General features: G+C 46.1%; 1 protein-coding gene across 1 annotated transcript in view; it reads right to left on the reverse strand.

Annotated features, from left to right (window-relative positions):
- The window catches only part of KSR1 (kinase suppressor of ras 1), a 206949-nt gene that overhangs the window by 96722 nt on the left and 94034 nt on the right, over nucleotides 1–16193 (reverse strand). The window lies entirely within an intron of this gene.

Here is a 16193-nt window from a genome sequence, read left to right on the forward strand (position 1 = left end):
ACTTGGAGAGAAAACGTAAGTGGTGTTACATTCCTTCTTGTCAAGACAAAAAACATGTGATCCAGTTGGATTTCTTGATGTTATTTTCCTTCAAAACTTTTTTTGCTTTCTCACCCTCCCATCTCCCTTTTCCTGTCTTAGCTTTTAAGCAAATACAATTACCAGGCCCTTCTGAGTACCTACAGTTTCAACTCTACAAAGTGATCGCTTGACTTAGGAGATGCTGCATCTTTTCTGATAACAGGAGCAAGTAAATTTTCTCCTGGTTCAACAAAATTAATCAAACTATTATAAATATATGCGTGTATGTTTATACACACATACAAGTGTATGTGTACGCACACACTAAGTAACACCTTAAAAAGTAACGAGCTTAAGATCAAAACCTCTATTCTGATATGAGTTGTAGTGGTTTCTTTTCAATGCTATACTCAATTTTGGATAAAAAAGCAATATAATTTTATGCTTATAATATTATCAACTGAATTGTAACTAATATTTGTTTTCTATTCTCAGTATTCTGCTGTTTAAATACAATATTAATAATTTTTAAACACATTATACAATCAACGTATAGAAACAACACAAATGTACTAAGATTTATAATATCATAAAAAGGGGGAAATAAGTAAGGTATCCTGAAACTGCCTTGATTGGATTTCCTGAGATCAGGACTAGGAATAGAGTACTGTACAGGTAGTCCTCAACTTATGATCACAATTGGGACCGGAACGTCTGTCACTCAGCAAGGTGAGTTATGCCCAATTTTACAAACTTTTTTGCCATGGTCATTAAGCAAATCACATTTGTTAAGTGTCTTCCCCCATTGACTCTGCTTGTTCAGAAGCTCCCTGAGAAAGTTGTAAATAGTAGTCACATGATCCCTGAGATGCTGCAATCATTGTAAATACATGTTGGTTGCAAAATGCATGAATTTGATGTGATGGAGGGATAGTACGACAGTCATAAGTGTGAGGATCGGTCATAGGTCACTTTTTCAGCACCACTGTAACTATGAATAATTGCTAAACATACGTCGAGGAATATTTGCACTTCCCAATGGTGGAAGAATTAAAGTCTACAACATTGGGAAAGAGCGAGCTGAGATAAGATACCTCCAACTAGGCATTTGTTGATTTGTTCTGTGATTTTAGAAGCCACCTTAGTCCGTAAGACTCTGGACAACTTCTAAGGTTAAAAGCAGAAAAGCCATAAGACAATTATAATTCGGACTGCAAGCATTGGTTAGATAACAATAGTGTATCAGAGGAAATTCTACAGGGGCTCGGCATCCACCCTAACCAAGGTCTGTTGAAGGAACAAAGGTTTTCAGGCTGCCTTGGAACATCATCAGGGTAGAAGCCACATGATGTCTGGAGGGATGCAGAGGGCAGGTTTTGCAACAGGGAAGAGAGATGATGATAATGATGGTTTCCAATCCTACATGGTTAATTACAGTTATTATCTTTCATTCTAGAGACTGGGAGAGAGAGAGAGAGAAAGAAAGCGCCTGCAAGAGTATGTTGCAGTGTTTAAGGGTATCTACTGTAGTTAGGTGACCTTGAATCATGGCTGACCCCTGGTGAGGATCTAAACCAGGGGTCTTCAAACTTGGCCCATTTATGACTTGTGGACTTCAACTCCCATAATTCCTCAGCCAGCGTGCCTGGCTGAGGAATTCTGGGAGTTGAAGTCCACAAGTCATAAATGGGCCAAGTTTGAAGTCCCCTGATCTAAACAAATACCATACACATCACAGTGCTTTTCAACCTTGACAAATTTAAGATGTCACAATGTAGGCCTGCTGCCTGGGGGATTCTGGGAGGTGAAGTCCATCCATCTTAAAGTTGCCAAGGTTGAAGAATACTGTTCTATCTGTTGCAGTTCCAGGATGTTCCAATCAGTGGTGGGATTCAAATATGCGAACAACCGGTTCTCTGTGTGGATGCCGCTTCCGGAAGTCCATTCTAGGCCTGGGCAACAAAAAAATTAGCTACCGGTTCTGCCAAAGTGGTACAAACTGGCTGAATCCCACCACTGGTTCTAATGATATTCCCAACACTGTCTTCCCTTCTCCTTCGCTCAGCCTTGCCAAGCATAATCAGTTTTGCTAGCTCATTATCTCTTTGCATGACATGTCCAAAGGCTTTTCCTTCTCAACTGTCACCTCCATGAAGCCATCAGCTTTTGGCTGGCCCACCACCAACTGACAACCATCTCCAGATTTAAACTTTGAGGGCATCTACCTTCTTTCTTTCTGCTTTTTCTCAATGTGTAAAGTAAAATCTTGAAATCAACTATTGTGATTTATTACGCTTCCATATTTGTGCAACTCAAGATAGCACACATAATGCTTCCTTCTCCTATTTTCCATACAACAACAATCTTAATAAGGTTGAGAAAAAGAAGCTAGCCCAAAATTACTCTGTCAGCTTAAGGGAGAACTAGGATTGGTTGTTGTTTTTTAGTCCAACAATTTGCCATTATAGCAAACTAGCTCTCTGATCTTCGCTGTTTATGAAAAAGACCAGATGAGAATCCTATACAGGAAGTCCTCGACTTATTACGATCATATTGGAGCCTGTCCATTATGGTCGTAAGTCATAAAAGATCATAAAGTAGCTGAGCCATGCAAAGAACCTGATTTTATGACCTTTTTAGCAGTGTCATTAAGCAATCGCTCTGGTTGTTAAGCCAACAACCAAACCCATTTTTCACAAAGGGTCATTTTTGCCAAAGGCTAGAAGTAAATGTCAGTTTGGGGCAAAAAATGTCATAAACCACAGTCACATAAATGTGGACCTGTTGCCAAGTGCCTGAAATGTGTCACATGGGGGGGAGACAACCTCAGAACTGGGCTATAAATTCTATAAAATATGAATATATTTTTATGACTATAAGCTGCCCAGAGTTACCTTATGGCAAGATGGTCAGCCAATAAATTTAATACACAAACAAACAAACAAACAGCTAGCAAGCTTGGGGGGGGGCGGGTCCGTTGAGGATTACCTGTAATACCGTAAGATTATTAGCCTCAATCCAATTTATATCATAGATTCTCAATATTTCAAGTATTTTTTTTAACATGGAAACTTCTCTATTCGCTATCCTTTGCAACTTTCCATAATGTGGGCTGTTAAAGTTTTTTTTTAAAAAAAAATAACATCACCACAGGGATGATTAAAAAAAAGAGGTCAACTTAGACTACAATGCTGAAGCTCCACCCCCTTTAATGTATTGAAAAGGGGACAGGGCTTTGTTTGTGTGGTCACTGATGCCATTTTGACTTTTTGGAGCAGTTTTGTAGACACACCTGTCTAACCTGGTTTTTAAAATCACAATTTTCCTAAATGAATCCCTTTGTGTACAAAATTTTGACTTGATAAGAGGTTGACAGCCCAAATCTTTGCAGCACACAAAAAACATAAAATAGGGAGGGAGGGAGGATAAGGAAATGGCTTCCGATCTTCTTGACAGAGATTATATGCAAGTTACATTTATATTTTGCCTTCTGTCTTAATTTCATTCTTTGCATAAGCTAACCTTTCTGATCTTCAAACTCATAAATCACATGCTTATTTTTCTCTTTTTTTCAGCAAAAAATCCATAAAGGGCCAACTCATAACTTTTTCTCATGGCTTTTGCACTATGTCAGCTTAGGAAAAAAACAAGTTGCACAGTCATTTCTGAAATCAAATACTCTTCCCCCTGGGGCAATTAGAAAAAAAAAATCTGAAATGACAAGCTACAAATATCTTCTTTGTTTGATAAATAACATGCTCAACTTTTCCTATGCCTATGGCCATAACGTTTTTCCTGTGCTAATTTTCCAGTAATTTCAGTAAGAAAAGCACACGGCCCTCTAGGCCAGAATAAATGTGTCAGGCATTAAAATGTTATAAGACCACTTTTATTTTGTTTGTGGAAAAAAGTTTCAGTTGCCCTAAAGGAAGTTTGGGGAAAAAAATGCAGAGACCTTCTCAGTGTTATCTGTTTTTCGTGAACTAATTGTTTTTTCTTCCATTTTGTTTTCTGCATCTCTTTCCCTACTCCTCCCAAACCAACTAGACCAGGGGTGTCAAACTGAGGGCCGCATCAGCACTGCGGTTGCCCTCAAGAGGCCGGGTGGGTAATGGCCAGGGTGGGCGTGGCCTACTGGGTGGGCGTGGCTAGAGTGCGTATGGCCTACTGGGTGGGCGTGGCCAGCTCTACATCGTTCACATCAAGGGTGCCTATGGGGGCCTGGGCAGGAGTGGGACAGATCTGAGGGTCTCTGGCAGAAGGAGGGTCTCTGGGCCAGGGCCAAGGCAGTGGGGGCCGTTCCCTCACTGTTTCCAGGATGGCTTCGCGGGCCACATGAAACCACTTCGCGGGCCAGATCTGGGCCCCGGGCCTTGTGTTTGACATGTCTGAACTAGAGGAAAACTACTTATAGGCGGCTTGAATCAAATTTTTATCGTCTGGATGGACTTACCCAAAATCCTCTTTGTTGCCTGCCTGCCAGGAAGCCAGGGTTGGCCAACTACTCTCATTTGCTAAGTCCAATTCCAACAATATATGGAATCATTCACAAGTGATGCTTTATGACATCATCGAAGTCTAGAATCTCCAGTTAAAATAATCCAGCATGCTCTTGGTTCATCTGAAACAACTAAGAAAGTTGGATCTGGTTACTAATGGGTAGAAATTAGGAATAATCAGGACTATAGGTTATTTCACAGCCTTTCCTATGGGAGTAGGAACCTAGTGATGGGTAAGCAAGTCTGGACTATGGTAGACCGTAATGACTGAATCAAAGTCACCCAGCTGGCTTTCATGCTCAAGGTGGACTAGAAGTTATGGTCTTCTGCTCTGTAGCCTGATCACTAGACCACCAACACTGTTGGTTCTGCTACAGTAGGAGGAGGAATGGCAGAACCTGGGGGCAAGGTAAAAAGAGGGATCAGCCTAGAATCCCCATGTAGCCACAAAGGAACTAATTCAACTCTCCCTTGAGTGTTGTTGACTCCAAGCCCCATCTTCAGCAGACAAGAACTCAGGGTTTCCTAATTTCTAGGACCAGCACCTTCACCACTACAACAAACTGGCTCAATATATCTTGGCCCTAGGCCAGTGATGGCGAACCTTTTAGAGACCGAGTGCCCCAAAACTGGCCCCCTCTGCCCCTGCTCCACTCCCACGCCACCCCAGCCTGCCCCTGCCCACCCACAGGGTCACTCACTGCCTCCATGGCCCGCTGCAGATTGCCCAGGTGGCCCAACAGTGCCATGGCGGCCATGCCCTCTGCCCGTGCCCCGCAGCATCATCTGCGTGTAACGGGGCACAAGGGCGGAGTCTTGTCCTTGCTGCCCAGCTGCCATGTCCTTGGCTGCGCTGCTCCGTGCCAGCTGTGCTTGGGGGCAACTCTCCTCTGGGGGGGCTGCTGGTGAGGAGGGGGTCATGGGGGGAGATGGACCTGGGGCGATGGCGTGAGTGCCCACAGAGAGGGCTCTGAGTGCTGCTGCTGGCACTCGTGCCATAGGTTTGCCACTACTGTCCTAGGCCAAAGAAGAGATGCAGTGGGAGTTTGGTTCCAGCAGGCAAGGAGGGACTGGTAAAACAAGTTCCAGCAAGAGGGAGATGATGTCAGTACAGAAACACCATGGATTTCTATCTATCACTTGGCGGGGGGCTGCCTTGTTCTCCAGTACCATGGGCACAATCTAAGGGTTCTCTTGGATTTATAGTCCCTGCCAAAGTAATAGGTTGATGCTGTGACCTGGAGAAGCTTTGGCCAGCTTTGGTTGATCTGACTGTGATACCTCTACGGTCCGATAAATGCTTATGACAGCAATTCACCTCTTTCTCGTTGCCAGGTTAGGTTACTGCAATCCATAAGGTCTTTGGTATGCCAAATCCCAATTAAGCAGTCAGCCGTGATGGGATTATAATTGTAATTTCAACTTTTTAAAAACTTCTTTGAGGTGAAAAATGACAAAGTGTAATAAACAGGGCAAAATAATACCACATTGATTACGGTCAAAAACATTAGTATACTGCAGTGCCTAAAACAGGCACAAACTAAAAAAGGATCCATGTGTTAGTAATATAGTGCAAGCCTGTTTCCCCGAAAGTAAGACCCGGCCTTACTTTCTTTTGGGCTCTGAAGTAAGCACTACTGGGACTTACTTTTGGGGAGGGCTTACTTTTTGCACGTGAGGGTGGGGTGGGGTCTGTGCATGGGGTGGAGGTGCAACGCAGCAGCGAGAGCGTAGTAGCAGACCAAGTATGGTACCGGTGCGGGTAGGTGGGCGGGCCGTGTACCCTTCCTGTGCCAGGCCAGCCCCTGAAGCCCCAGGGCAGCTGTGCTGGGTGGTGGCGGGAAGGGCGCCAAGGTGAGGGCAGCCAGGCCGACACTTCTCCGGCCGAAGTGGGGGGCTTTTGCCTCGGGGAGGCCACTTTCCTGGCCTGGCCAGGCCAGGCCCACCTGAGAGGTGAGCGGGGAGGCGGCAGCCCAGGACCAAAGCGGCAGGTGGAGCCGGGAGCCTCGGGAAGGAAGGGTGCTGAAGCGAGCAGGCGTCTTTCCGTCAGCACCTGTGTCGGCTGCCCCTTCCCCACGGAGCTGGAGAGCTTGCCACACCACCTCCCAGGTGCCCTCGCTTTCCCCAAGAATTGCATTTCTTTAGTTACCTGACTTCCAGCCTGTCCCGTTTCTCCTCCTCTTCTGTGTGCAGGGAAAAAAAAGAAGTTTGTGAGTGTGGTGGTTGGGGGGGGGAAAGGTCAATCAATCAATTCCAACTTCTCGCAAAAAAAAAACAACAATCTCCCGAAGTTGGAATTGACTGACTGACTTTCCCCCCCCCCCCCGCCACAAACTTCTTTTGTTTCGCTGCATGCGGCAGCGGAGGAGGATGAAGGAGAAACGGGGGTGGAAGTCAGGTAAGCAAAGAAATGCAATCCCTGGGGGAAGTGAGCCCATCTGGGGGGGGGTTGGGGGGGTGGCAAGCTCTTTCACAGGGAAGGGGCAGCCAGCCGGCATGGGTGTTGAGGGCAGGACACCTGCTCGCTTCAGCGCCCTCTCTCCCCGAGCCTCTGGCGCTCCATCTGCCACTTTCGTGGCTCTGTGGTCAGAGCCGTGAAGAGGGCCGGGTGGCCGAAAGCGCCAGCAGTCTGGCTCGGGAGTGAAAGGGAAGAGGCTGGACAGGTGAGGGGGGGAACCTGCTTTCAGCTGAGCCGCGTTGCGCTCACCAATAGCACGGCCATGAGGCCTGGCGGATTCCCATCTGAGCCACATGAGGCCGTAGCCAGGCCTCCCATACCTACGGTAACCCTAACCTCCACTCCCCCCCAACCCTAATAGGAGATGGAAAGCCCTGGGGGAAAAAAGGGTAAAGATGGGTGGGGAAGAAAACGATTTTTCCCATCTGTTTCCAAAGCAGTTTGGAAACAAATGGGAAACAAGACCTGTTTTTTCACAAGTTTTCTGGGGGTTTTCCAGGCCTTCCCGTCTCTAACCCACAGTGCCTAATCCCAACTCTAACCCACACTCCACCCAAGGCAACAACAATGCCTAACCCTAACTGGAACTCACACTCCTAAGGTGTCTTACCTTAGGACCACCACAGCCAGGCCTCCCACACCCCGACACCTGTCGCACCACTTGACTTCTTCAGCGGCCGCTTGCTGTCACTTGCGGCTGGACGGCATGTGGTGCATTGCACCGTTGCCACTCAAAGGGCTGGGGGAGGGGGGTGAAGCTACCCCACACGCCCCGCACCTGTTTACCTTACCGGTAGGACCGCTGCAGCCAGGCATGCTGTTGCCCTTGGTTGAGGCAGAAATGGCCCGAAGCACCACACGCTTGACGAGTGTCGGGGCATGGGAGGCCTAGCTGTGGCAGTCCTACCGGTAAGATGAGCAGGGGACTTAGGGCAGCTTCATCCCCCCTACCCCCACCCTCGCCCCCAAACTAGGTCTTACTTTCGGGGGGGTTATATTAGGCCCACCCCCAAAAATCAAGCTGGGGCTTATTTTCGGGGGGGCTTACTTTTAGGGAAACACGGTAGCTCAATTTTTTTTACACAGTATTAAATCTACAATAAAGAAGCATATTGACTTGCTTACTTGCCATTTATATACAACTGTCTACATATTTTTTAACAATTAAATGGAAAGTCAAAGGTCACAATTCAGACTAACGCTAACTTTCTCCAGAAGGGAATAGAGGGGTTTCAAATGAGTAACTATGGTCCTGTTGACTTGGAATTCTGAAAGTTCTTGAGAACTTCATGGCACCAGGTTGGAGAAGACTGAGCTAGATCTAGAAGGAGGAAAGTTTGAGTGCTCCAGAGCTGAAACTGTTTAAACAGGTCCTTCTCAGAGTAAAATTGAGGTGGGAAGTAGAAAGACAGAGGCAAGATTTTATTTATCCTGGGTTGATGGACAGAAAACCCAGGTGTCTTCCTTCCATTTTCCAATGCAAACAACTCAAGCTTGCTTTAGGGTCCACACTAAAATTTTCATAAATTTCCTCTCTCAAAAGGCTGAAAAAACCACACACCAATTTTCAGTAACTGAAGCCACAAGTCTTTCCGGGGAGGGTGGGGTGAGAGAAAAAAAGGTTGGGGGGCAGATGATACTCCAGGTTGCCCCTCCCTGATTTAGACTATAACATTTTAAGAAGAAATTCTGCATACCTCTTTCTTTTGCAAAACCATCACGTTTGGAGATGTTATCTGAGAACTGGATAGGACTTGCTCATCAGAACAGAAACTCACAGAGCTGAGAGAACGAGTGAATGACTGAGCAAACTGCCAGGATATTAAACTCCCACAGATCTTGCCCAGAGTCAGCTATGGGAAGAAGGGAAAGCTGCCTATTTAGATAATAGCCAACTGTCAGCCCTTCGAGGTAGACCCAGCCAGGAACCACACTCCACAAGACTGCTGGAAGTCTAGTTTACTGACATAGACTAAAGCAATGGAATCTTGAAAAATCTGCCTGCATTTTCCCTTCCTTTTAGACCTAGGAAATTAAGACAGCATCTGTTTGAATTTCTTTTTAATGTTTTCTTTGTTCCCCAGGCTTAAAATATATATTTATAACTGTCACCACTTAGTTTCTCCAAGATTCTATGGCTCTCAGAATAACAGAATAGGAAGGGACCTTGGAGGTCTTCTAGTCCAGAGGTCCCCAACCTTTTGGGCACCAGGGACCGGTCCCATGGAGAGAGGTTTTTCTATGGACAGGAGGGTGCGTGGTTTTGTGTGCTGCCTGCATCCCACGGATGGGGCTTTGCTTGTTTGTGCGGATCGGTTGCTGGCATGCCACAGCCCGATACTGGTCCACGGACTGGGGGTTGGGGACCCCTGTTCTATTCCAACCTCCTGTTCAAGCAGGAAACCCTATACCATTTTGTACAAATGATTTTCCAATCTCTTCTTAAAAACCTCCAGTGATGGAACACCCACAACTTGTGGAGGCAAGTTGTTCCACTGATTAATTGTTCTATCAGGAAATTTCTCCTTAGTTCTAGGTTGCTTCTCTCCTTGATTAGTTTCCATCCGTTGCTTCTTGTCCTGCCTTCGGGCGCTTTGAAGAATAGCTTGACTCCCTCTTCTTTGTGGTAGCTCCTGAGATATTGGAACACTGCTATCATGTCACCCCTTCCCCTTCTCTTCATTAAATTAGACATACCCAATTCCTGCAATTGTTCTTCATATGTTTCAGCCTCCAGTCCCCTGATCATCTTTGTTGCTCTTCTCTGCACTTTCTCCATAGCACTGCAAAAAGCATAGCCAGGACTGTATGACCTGGTGTGGATCGGGGAGGGGAAAGGAGGGGGGAGGCAAAAGGTTGGATCCTCCAAATTTCACTTCACATGGATCTTATGGAAGTATAGAAATGTATACGGTGAATTTGGCTACATACATTCACTCTCACCTCAACCTCCCTTGCCCTATTTCAGGGGTAGGCAACCTTGGCTCTTTTATGACTCGTGGACTTCAACTCCCAGAATTCCTGAGCCAGCCATGCTGAGGGGAAAGGGACAGGTTTTCATGCTGAGCCATGCCAGTTCAGGAATTCTGGGAGTTGAAGTCCACGAGTCATAAAAGAGCCAAGGTTGCCTATCCCTGCTCTAGTTGCTACACTACATGAAGGGAGCATCCCAGGTCAGGTGGAATGTAAATTTAACAAATAAATGCTGCTAGATGACCCAGGACCCACTGTGACATGCTTTCAGAGATATTTCCTTACCAGATCCCTCAATGCTTTCAACAATGCAGAGATTATTATTATTATTATTATTATTATTATTATTATTATTATTATTATTATTATTATTATTATTATTATTATTATTATTATTATTAATTTTATTTGTATACCGCCCTTCTCCCGAAGGACTCAGGGCGGTGAACAGGGCAGTACATGTTAAAAGACAAAATACAAAAATTAAAAGAGATTAAACAAAATGCCCACAACTCTTACAATAAGTTAAAACACATTAAAAAGTAGGTTAAAACACATTAATAAAACCCAACCCCATCCCATCAGGCCAGGCTAGCTTGTTCGAAGAGGTAAGTCTTTAGATCGCGCCGGAAGGAGCGGAGGTCGGGCGCCATCCGGAGCTCAACCGGAAGATGGTTCCATAAATCCAGCGCGCCCACAGAGAACGCCCTCCCCCTGGGGGCCACCAGTCGGCATTCTTTGACCGGTGGCACCGAGGAGGCCCTCTCTGTGGGAGCGTACTGGGCGGAGGGAAGTTGACGCCGGCTGCAGGTGCTCCCCAAGGTATTCCGGACCCATGCCATGTAGGGCTTTGTAGGTCATTACCATCCTAATATACTGTCTTCACTGGATTCCACTTGGGGTACTTTCAGAGACACATCTGCCTTGAAAATAGCCCATGTTGAATAATCTAGCACAGTCAGCATGGGAGATGTTTTATGACATTTTGTATTACATCATAAAATGCTTTGTGATCATTTTTATGTCCTGAAATGTTTTATAAAATTGGCCAAATTTTATAAATTTGCCAATTCCATTGTGAGTTATAGCCCCCAGATTTTGGATGCATTCTGGACACATTTTATAAGTTAACTCATTTGAAATACCTTGGTTCAAAAATTGTTACCTTATGAGTTTTAGTAATATATAGATGGTGGTGAAAATGCTGGATTAGAAGATAGGAAATAGGACTAGGGGAAATTTAGGTTTTTAGTCCCCATCAGCCACAGAAGCTCCCTGGTGGAAACTTGACTCAATGTCCCAAAGGTGCTTTTTCAAAAGGCAACTGGACTTCCTTTGTTTTTGCTTCTACATTCAAGAGGCTTCTTCAGTTATTTGAAGAAGCTTCTTGGATGAGAAGCGAAACATCTTCAAGCAAAAACAAAGTACCGTATTTTTCGGACCATAAGACGCACCTGACCATAAGACGCACCCTGTTTCTAGAGCAGGAAAACAAGAAAAAAAATATTCTGAACCAAATAGTACCGGTATACTAGGAAGGAAGGAGGGGAGAGAGAGAGAGAAGGAAGGAAGGGAGGGAGGGAGGGAGGGAGGGAGGGAGGAAGAAGGAAAGAAAGAAAGAAAGAGAGAGAGAGAGAGAGAGAGAGAGAGAGAGAGAGAGAGAGAGAGAGAGAGAGAGAGAGAAAGAAAGAAAGAAAGAAAGAAAGAAAGAAAGAAAGAAAGAAAGAAAGAAAGAAAGAAAGAAAAAGAAAGGAGAGAGAGAAAGAAAGAAGGAAGAAAGGAGGGAGGATGGAGGGAGCAAGGAAGAGAGAAAGAGAGAAAGAAGGAAGGAAGGAAGGAAGGGAGAAGGAAGGAAGAAAGAGAGAAGGAAGGAAGGAAGAGAAGGAAGGAAGAAAGAAAGAAGGGAGGGAGGAAGAAAGAGAGAAAGAAAGAAAGGTAGGTACCAGTAGTTTCTTTTCCCTGAATAGGTTTTCTAAGATGCCGAAGCAATTTCAAACAATTAGCAGTATTATCTTGCAAATGGGAAATCACTTCCAATAAACTTCACAGAGAAACCTGCAGGGACAACTCCTCACGGCTTTGCTGGGGCAAGTCGCCTATGAGGTTTAGTTCAGCAAAAACTATTTCTTTAGTAGCGAGGTAAAAGAAAGAAAATGTGCGCGCGCAGGGACGGGGAGGCAGTCAGAAGGCATGGCAGGCACGTCCGTATTTCTTCCCCTGCCGACCAATCACACGGGCGGGACGGAGAATTCCACGTCTTTATTCAATCACGTCTCTCCAATGGAGCTCATGGACGGCGTTGACTGAACGGGAGACAAGTGTTTTCGCTTACCTTCGGACCATAAGACGCACCTCGTTTTTCCACCCACTTTTGGGAGGGGAAAAGTGCGTCTTATGGTCCGAAAAATATGGTAAGTCCAGTTGCCTTTTGAAAAAGCGCCTTTGGGATAATCATGACCTGGATGACTGAGAATCACAATAGACATCAATAGTCAATCTCCTTCAATCCAAGGCCCAACAGGGTGTAGGGTTAAGATGTTAGTTTCAGTTTCAGTTTCAGTTTTATTTGATTTGTATACCGCCCTTCTCCCTAGGGACTCAGGGCGGTTCACAAGGGATATATAAATAACAATACAATACAATACAAAAGTTAAAAAAGATTAAATAAATGCCCAGTTAAAAACAGTAATACAATTCTAAAACAACAATTTAAAACCCAAATCCCCCGTCAGGCCAGACCAGCTAATTCAAATAAATGGGTCTTCAGGCCACGACGGAAAGTTCGGAGGTCTGATGCCATCCGGAGCTCCACCGGCAGTTGGTTCCACAAAGCCGGGGCACCCACAGAGAAGGCTCTCCCCCTGGGGGCCGCCAGTCGGCATTCCCTGACTGGAGGCACCCTGAGGAGGCCCTCTCTGTGGGAACGCACAGGGCGGAGGGGAGTTGACGCCGGCAGCAGGTGGTCCCCGAGGTAACCCGGACCCATGCCATGTAAGGACTTAAAGATCATAACCAAGACCTTGAACCTCACCCGGAAGACAACTGGTAACCAATGCAGCTCGCGGAGCAAAGGTGTAACATGGGAGTACCGGGAAACTCCCAAGACAACTCTCGCGGCCGCATTCTGTACCAGTTGGAGCCTCCGAGTGGTCTTCAAGGGAAGCCCCATGTAGAGAGCATTACAGTAGTCAAGGCGAGAGGTCACGAGCGCATGAGTGACCGTGCACAGGGCATCCCGGTCCAGATAGGGCCGCAACTGGCGCACCAGGCGAACCTGGGCGAAAGCCCCCCTAGTCACGGCCACTATATGATCTTCCAGGGTAAGCCGTGAATCTAGGAGGACTCCCAAGTTGCGAGCCCTATCCACGGGGGGTAAGAGCTCACCCCCCATAGAAAGAGATGGAACATTTTGAATGTCCCGGGATGCCGGAATGCACAGCCACTCAGTCTTGTCAGGGTTGAGTTGAAGTCTGTTCCTCCCCATCCAGACCCGAACCGCCTCCAGGCAACGGGACATCACAGCGAGGGCATCACTGGGGTGGTTTGGGGTCGAAAAGAAAAGTTGGGTATCATCGGCATATTGATGATACCCAACTCCAAAACCACGAATGATCTCACCCAGCGGTTTCATATAGATGTTGAACAGGAGAGGCGAGAGAACCGACCCCTGAGGAACTCCACAAACGAGAGACCTAGGGGCCGATCTCTGCCCCCCTGCCAACACCGACTGCGAGCGTCCCAGGAGATAGGAGGAGAACCACTGAAGAACTGTGCCTCCCACTCCCAATCCCCTAAGACGCCGCAGCAAGATACCATGGTCGATGGTATCGAAAGCCGCCGAGAGGTCTAATAGGACTAGGACAGAGGAATATCCCCTGTCCCGAGCCCTCCAGAGATCATTCACCAGAGCGACCAATGCCGTCTCCGTGCTGTACCCGGGCCTGAAACCCGATTGGTAGGGGTCCAGATAATCCGCTTCATCCAGGACCAGAGGGAGCTGATGCGCCACCACACTCTCAACAACCTTCGCAAGAAAGCGAAGGTTGGAGACTGGACGAAAGTTGTTCAAAACAGCCGGGTCCAAGGCAGGCTTCTTGAGGAGAGGTCTCACCACCGCCTCCTTCAAGACGGTGGGGAAATAGCCCTCACTCAAGGCTTAGGACAGTAGTAAGTACCAGCACCAAGCATGGAAGCCCACTAAACTACTGCAGTTTAGTTACTCTCAACCTACTTAAAGAGTAACTGTTATGAAGAAAATTGGGAACGCTAAGCATATTACCTTTGAATGAATGAATGAAAGGTGGAATACGCATCTAATATACATTTAATAAATAAATAGTCATTAGTGATGTTTCTCAAGAGAATTTGGAAAGTGAAAACATCCTGTGTTAAATCTTTACATGCCTGTTAATGCCTCTGACACAAATATGCACAATGTGTTGCCTTTCATCACTTTCAGGCTAACATCCTTACGAAGAATGAAAATGTTTTTTCTCAGAACTGGGTAAAGATAGTCTTTCCCCATTTATCCCCATCATCCAGCACCATTTACTGCTTTCTGTGTTTCAACATTTCCTTCCACGTTGCCTACTTTTTCCAGAGACCCCATGGCTATTGAATTTTGCTTCTTAGTTAAATGAAATGGGGGGGGGGAAATAAACACTCCTCAGCTTCACATAGTATTTTATAATATTTTAATTAATCTTCTTAGGAACAAGCATCTGGAACCTCTAGATTTTATCTAAAATTAAAATCTTAAAAGTAAGATTTTGTCCAGGTAATGATTTAACAGCTAACCAGCTTATGTAATGCAAGATGTAAGATGTAATGATGGGAATGACTCAGCAGGGTCTGTGTCTCTTTAAGAGTCTTTGTATAAAGGGAAGGCTCCGCTGATATGTTCTCTCTCTCCCGTTTCCTGCTGTATTAGTGTATGTATATTGTTCCTGGTATATGATATTGTAGATCAGGGGTCTTCAAACTTGGCCCTTTTATGACTTGTGGACTTCAACTCCCAGAATTCCTCAGCCAGCAAAGCTGGCTGAGGAATTCTGGGAGTTGAAGTCCACAAGTCATAAAAGGGCCAAGTTTGAAGACCCCTGTTGTAGATACTGTAAGATAAACCACAATTTAATATAGACCACTGTTTACTGTGTTTTCTCCTGGGTTATCTTGCGCAATAAAACTGCACCCTCTGTCAGATTTTACTTAAAATTAAAATTAAAATCTTAAAAGCAAGATTTTACTTAAGAGCCAGTGCAGTCCTAGGCTTCTTTAACACAGGGATAAAACCAAGACCACATGAAGTGTTAGCACTACTTTCTAATGTCTTGGTAATTTAATTTAATTTAATTTAATAATTTAATTTGTATACCGCCCTTCTCCCGAAGGACTCAGGGCAGTGAACAGGGCAATACATAATAAAAAACCAGGATACTAAAATTAAAAAGTAATTAAACTACAATGCCCGTAATAAATTAATACATATTAAAAGTTAAAACCGATTATAAAACCCAGCCCCAACCCATCAGACCAGGCCAGCTTGTTCAAAAAGAAAGGTTTTGAGATCGCGCCAAAAGGAGCGAAGGTCGGGGGCCGTCCGGAGCTCAACCGGCAAGCGGTTCCAAAGGTCTGGCTCTCCCCCTGGGGGCCACCAATCGACATTCCTTGATCGGAGGCACCCTGAGGAGGCCCTCTCTGTGGGAGCGCACTGGACGGAGGGAAGTTGACGCCGGCCGCAGGTGTTGCCGTAGGTAATCCGGACCCATGCCATGTAGGGCTTTGTAAGTCATCACTAACACCTTGAACCTCACCCGGAGAGCAACCGGCAGCCAATGCAGCTCACGGAGCAAAGGTGTAGCATGGGAGTATCGGGAAGCCCCCAGCACAACTCGCGCGGCTGCATTCTGCACCAGTTGGAGTCTCCGAGTGGACTTCAAGGGCAGCCCCATGTAGAGAGCATTACAGTAGTCTAGACGAGAAGTCACGAGCGCATGAGTGACTGTACGCAAGGCATCCCGGTCTAGATAGGGTCGCAACTGGAGCACCAGGCGAACCTGGGCAAAGCCCCCCCTAGTCACAGCTGCAATATGCTCTTCTAAAGAGAGCTGTGAATCTAGAAGGACCCCCAAGTTGCGCGCCCTATCTACGGGGGGTAATAGCTCACCCCCCATGGCCAGAGATGGAATAATCGGAATTTCCCGGGATGCCGGCACGAACAGCCACTCAGTCTTGTCAGGGTT

The sequence above is a fragment of the Vipera berus genome (genome assembly GCF_964194415.1).
Source record: "Vipera berus genome assembly, chromosome: 1".
Classification (NCBI taxonomy): domain Eukaryota; kingdom Metazoa; phylum Chordata; class Lepidosauria; order Squamata; family Viperidae; genus Vipera; species Vipera berus.